Source organism: Lepus europaeus, chromosome 12 (assembly GCF_033115175.1).
Source record: "Lepus europaeus isolate LE1 chromosome 12, mLepTim1.pri, whole genome shotgun sequence".
Lineage (NCBI taxonomy): Eukaryota > Metazoa > Chordata > Mammalia > Lagomorpha > Leporidae > Lepus > Lepus europaeus.
The window spans coordinates 42,436,739-42,442,738 of NC_084838.1; the positions used below are offsets into that span (position 1 = coordinate 42,436,739).

A 6,000-nucleotide genomic window follows, 5' to 3' on the forward strand; every position below is an offset into this window, starting at 1 on the left:
AAGGTCAGTGTGCCTGTTTTCGCTTCCCCTCCCAATTTCCATAGAGAACGAGAGCAGCAGGGGGGCTGCTACCTGGCACACCTGGGTCACTGTGTCTTCAGTGTGCTATGGGGGTTAATTCTGGTCACATAAATGTAGCATTTATTCTTACTAGAAAAACTGATAAGCAAGATAAGGAAACTGAAAAAGCAACTGTACTCCAGCACCAAGAGAAAAGTCCTCACGGTTTTGGCACCCATTACCTTGTCCATGCAGGTTCACACTCACACATCTGCATGTGCTTTCTGTCTTTAGGAATGAGTTCTGTGTTACATGCTTTTCAGTTTAAAAACTACAACAGCATGCTCCAACACCAGTTGAAGGGTTACATACTTTGACCTCGAACTTTTAACCTTGGACAAGAGTTGAAGTCAAACATTAATACTGTTCATTGAAATGTGCTGATCTGAGAAGGATCTGTTATTTTAAGTTAATAGATACTAGTATTATATATCCCAGTTCAGAAGAGTGATATGAGAAAGCACTGTGTTTTACTGGAGAAGCGGAGAGGTGGCAACATTCTTACTGAAAAAAACAAACAAACAAACAAACAAGCTCTTCCTTTTAAAAGCATAAGTTGTTGAGATTGCAGTGTTTTGTTTGATTTTTAAGTTGTAAAAATAATACGTAAATGTTGTAGGATAGGCAGACATCCGGTATCACAAAAAGTAACAAAACTTTCCTGTCTTCCTTCTACCACATTCCACTACCTCAAACTGGCTAAGAGGTATGTTTGTTTTCCAGATATTTATGAGGCTATTTTAAATACATGGAATGTGTAATCAATCACACACACACACACATACACCCTTTACATACCTATACAGCTATTCAAAAATACACAGGTATTCATACAGTGTACATATACAATATGATGAGAATTTTCTTAAAGTTAATAATTCCTTTTTCCTTGGCCCTAGAATCAGGATAGCTATTAAAGACACTACAGGTTTTGCATAAGAATGCCCAAAACCCACACTGCAGGTCCATCTATCCCAGCAGAATGTCAAAAGTGGCTCCAGGATGGGAGCTGGGAATAAAGACTCTCACTCACCAACAATGGCTGTGTCCTTAAAGCTGGAATATTCCTGGTCTTAAACAACCTACTACAGCTTCTTCCATATTTGATTTGAAATCCTTCGCAGTTCTTATATCCAGTTTTAGCCACCTTAGAGATCCAAGTCCCTGGCATTCATGCATAAAGTCTTTAGAAATTCCTCTTCCATGAAACAAGGCTCCTGTTCTCATACTCTAAGACAGAGGAGGAGGTCTGCAAACTCAGCCTCGCACTAGCATATCATTAAAATATGCCTGCTCTGTGGTGTAGTGGGTAAAGCCGCCACCTGCAGTGCCAGCATCCCATATGGGTGCCGGTTCAGGTCCTGGCTGCTCCATTTCCGATCCAGCTCTCTGCTATGTCCTGGGAAAGCAGTGGAAGATGGCCCAAATGCTTGGGCCCCTGCACCTGTGTGGCAGACTGGGCAGAAGCTCCTGGCTCCGAATCTGAGCAGCTCCAGCCGTTGTGACCATTTGGAGAGTGAACCAGCGGATCAAAGATCTCTCTCTCTGCCTCTGCCCCTGCCTCTCTGTAACGGTGACTTTCAAATAAAGAAATCTTAAAAAATAAAATAAAAAATCACAGTGGAAGGCCGAGCACTGTGACATAGCAGGTAAAGCCACTGCCTGCAGCACCTGCATCCCATATAAAAAAATAAGTTTTGTTGGAACATAACGACGTTCATTTGTTTGCAAATTGTCTATGGCTGCTTCCATAGGACAGCTGAGCTGAGTTGCTACTGTTGCAATCTGCCCTTCTACACAAAGTTTGCTGACCGATATTCTAGGATATGGTGAAAACATACTGTTTTTTGCTGTCAAAAATTTTGGAGGACTTTAATCAAACAGCCCGTATCCAGTGTCTTTGTCCAGGATAACTAGTCAATGTTCTACTAAAAACAAACCAAAAAGCACCTTGGTTCTGACAGAACCAGTGGTATGCCAGTAAAATGTTTAACAAGTCACTCTCCACGGGGGAAAAAGCCTCCCCCCCCACCCAATTTTTAGCATCTGCCTAATTCCATAGTGTACATGTTCTCATTGTGGCCTACTTCAAGGTGAAAAATGTGATGCAACTGAACGCAGAGGTGGGAAAAGCCAGTTGCAGTGAAGCACGGGTTTTTGGGACACCTGCTATCAATGACCCAACCCCTCACTTTAAAGTCAGACACTGAAGCTGGACAAAGTGTACATCCAAGGCTGGAGGCAAATTCCCACACAGAGTCTGGCTGCACCACGGAGAGCTACTTCCTCCACAAAAGCAAGCCAAAGGGAAACCAGGCAAAGCAGGTCTACCCCAGGTGTATGGTAATAAACACTGCCTTTCATCACCACCTTCCCAGGTTTGCTCAGCTCGTGCTTTGGAAGCACACTCCTGGGAGGGAGTATCTTCCTTCACATAGGGCCATGTCTAATGCAAACTACTCTGGCAGAGGACTGTCCCAATTAGCCAGGAGTCACCTAATCTATGACTACAGCTCCTCCTGTGTTCACCACTTTCTGGGTGACGTGATAGGCAGTCAACAAACATCTCTGAAAAGAGAAAGGAATGAGAGACTCCACCATCAAAGTGGAGTCTTAAGCAAAGAACACAGCAGGTGCTCCGCATTCAGGGCCCAGTCTTATCTCCACCTGCGGGCCATGCAACAGCCCGTGCTCATGGGCAGTAACCTTTCTCAAGTGTCTGCGGCAGCATATGAGCTCCATCAGAGCTTGAGAGGCTCTGTTGGAGAGAGGAACAGAAGGAAGTCAGAATTTTCTTCCTTTGCCACGTTAATTTCTACCTGGAACATGCGCTGACCCAGTGTGAAGCCAAGGAGAAAGGCTGATGGCAGGCACCCCTCTACCACACACCAGGAGGAGCACCACTCCCAGGGGCACACCTCTGAAAGGGAAAAGAGCAGCACGATGGGGCATCACACTCCAACAAGCTCAAGGCTAGCAACTACACAACTGCAAACAGCAAGGGACATGAGGAAAGGAAGGCAAACGCATGCCTCCCTGCTATTTTAGAAATCCCTTTTTGACTACTTGGCAATTCTCACACCAACCCCTACACACTTGGCAGGTCCTGCTAGGCACAGAAACAATCAAAGCCATGGGTGAGCACTGTCAAGCTTTCAAGAGGCCAACAAGATTTCTCACGGCTTACGGACACCTAGTGCCAGGTTTCTAGGGTGAGGTTAAGCTTGGTTCCACACCTGAGAGGTTAGCACTGTCCATGGCATGGGTGGTGTGTGTTCCCACCCAGAGGACGGATCACCAAAGAGAAACAGGCCCAGCCAATTAAGCCTCTGAAGCTCTCTGCCTATACCAGAGGTTCTCAAAGTGTGGTGCCGGGAGAATGCCTGGTGTCTGCAAGGTGAAAATCTCCTTCATTGGGACTAGTAGCCTTTTTCAAGCTCCTGTTTTCAGAAGAATACCATGGAAGAATCCAGAAGCTACAAATGATAAGGGATATTGCAACAGACTTAACACAGAAGCAGATAGAACAACCCAGCTGTCTCCTATGGAGCCTGACCTTCAGGAAGTTTGCAAAAACGTAAAACAATGCCACACTTTGCAAGAACGTTCTGTTTGAAGAAAAACACTGCTTTTCAAGAAAATGAGATCTGTTCATTATTAAATATAGTACTAATTTCTCAGTTCTGCTTCTACAACGTAAGTACTTATAGGAGTAAGCCACGTGAACACAGGCTCCCTGGGATACTAAGTTTTCAGAGTGCCAAGCAGCACTGGTTTCAGAACCGCTTGGGAACTTTTCTATTGGAGGCTGTCCCTGGTGAGGTCCTGGATGGATGAATCGCGAAAAGCACCCCAGTCTCCTGCTTCACTCTCAACGGGTCAGGTGGACCGGGGGTCGCTCCCCTCGGCCCATCTTCCCTCTACCCGTCGGGGCGGAGATCCCAGTCTGCCCGCCCAGCTTCGGCGAGGGTTTCCCTCTCAGGCCATTCCGGCCTGGACAAGGACGCTCCAATGAGGCCCGCACCGCCTCAGGGGCTGGGGTCTAGGCTCTCGCGGCGGGCGGCACGCGCAGCCAAGCCAAGAGGGGCCGGCAGAGACGCGTCCACTTCCCGACCCCTGTGCCCGGAGCGACACAGGCAGGGGACAGCGCAAGGAGGTCACCCCGGGCCTCCCCTGGGCTCGCCCCCGCCCCCACCCCCTGGCCGCTGCAGCCTCGGGCGCGGCGGAACCAGCGCGCACCGGCTCCCCGGGGGGCCTGGGTGGCCGGCGCCCCCTCGGCGGACCCCGGTCGGGCCGAGCCTGCACTCACCGCAGACAGCTCGGTGGGGATCCCGCGACTTGCGGGCGCGGAGCAGGCGGCGGGGCGCGTTCCCGTGTGCTGCGCGGTTCCAGCCACCGCCTCCACGCTCCTCCTCAGCTGCCCCGGGGCTGCCGGACGCCGAGCCGAGCGGGGGCGGGGCGGGCAGCGGGATAGGGCGGCGTGGGCCGGAACCAGCGGGCGCGGCGGCCGGAGGGGGCGGGGCCGGGCCGCCTCCGCCCCGCCCCGGCCCCGCCCCGGCCCCGCCCCTGCCCGGTGGACCCAGCTCGAAGGGCGGGGACTCCTCTGTCTTCTGGGTCCACAGCCAGGGCCATTGTCGCTCTCGTTGCACTAGAAAGTGAGCCGATGGTGTGGCCGTAACTGCAGAGGCTTCGTTATCTGGTGGCCCCGTACGTGTGTAGCTGCCCTTGCTGCGTTCCCAGGAGCAGAGAGCACACGTGGGCATGGGGATCGCGCTGTCAGGCCTGAGGCTTAGGAATGCAGAATTTTCATGTGTAAGGTTTTTTTTTGTTGTTGTTGTTGTTTTTTACGTATGCACTTTCTAGTGTGTGCACCTGTCTGAAGTCCGAGAAACGACACTGAGTGGGCGGTCCCGAGACCTGTTTTTGACGTTGTTAAATGTACCCTCTCAGGTAAACGTAAGTTCCAGGAGGAATTAGATCTTTCTAGGTGAAAGGTGCAGAGGTTTTCCACACCAAATGATCTAGAAAGTTACCGTAGGTTTCCACCTTGAGTTGTCGTCGTTTTTCTATCTGAATAAACAGCTTGTGACATTAATAATTAATAGCTAATACTAAAACCGTTACCGTTTACAACTGGGAGGCTGCCCTACCAGAGCCTTGTGATTGGATCTTTCTGTGTCATCCCATTCAACTCTTCTAGCCATCCTACAAGCCTTTGCTTTGCCTCTCGTGCTGCACCACAGGGTACGGTTAACCCCTACTTACATTTAATTCTGAAATATAAAGTAATATAGTTTTAAATTTTATTTATTAATTAGACAGAAATCTCCCATCCACTAGTTCACTCCCTAAATGCCCACAACAGTCAAGGGGGAGCTGGGAACCAGGGACTCAGTCTGGCTCTCCCACATGGCTGCCAGGGACCTAAGCACTGGAGCCGTCATTTGCTGCCTCTTAGGTGGATGTTCGCCTGAAGCTGGAAGGAAGAATGCGTTCAGGACTCAAACCAAGGCACTCTGATATGGGATGTGGATGTCCCAAATGGATCTTAACCACTGGCCGAACACCTACCCTGTGAAATATAAATTGTCATATTTAGTCTTGAAGGGGTGGATTCGTGGTATTTCGAATATGGGAGGACGCTTTCTTCCCACTCATGTCCTAGATCCCTTCCATTTACATCAATCAAGCAAAGTTTCCTTGAGTTTCCACCATATTTTAGAGGTTTACCACAAGCCCCCAAAATAACTGTCCTCTTGGGAGCCCTATGGGGAAGGGAAGATTAGGAAGAAGACACAGAGCAGGGTAAGGATATGTCCAGCTAAATTTTGATTCATATTAAAGCAGTCCATTAAGGAAGAAGAATTTCTTAATATTCAGTGATAACAGACACGTAGCTGATAGCCTTTGACAGAAATTTATTAAGTCAGGGAGGGTGTT

General features: G+C 49.1%; 1 protein-coding gene across 2 annotated transcripts in view; it reads right to left on the reverse strand.

Moving 5' to 3' along the window:
* ACO1 (aconitase 1) overlaps positions 1-4,501 on the reverse strand; it is a 63,571-nt gene extending 59,070 nt beyond the window's left edge. For both annotated transcript variants that reach the window (XM_062208107.1, XM_062208106.1), the window contains exon 1: positions 4,370-4,501. The gene's annotated coding sequence lies outside the window, so the exon portion shown is untranslated. The remainder of the gene's footprint in view (positions 1-4,369) is intronic.
* Positions 4,502-6,000: the final 1,499 nt, after the last annotated feature.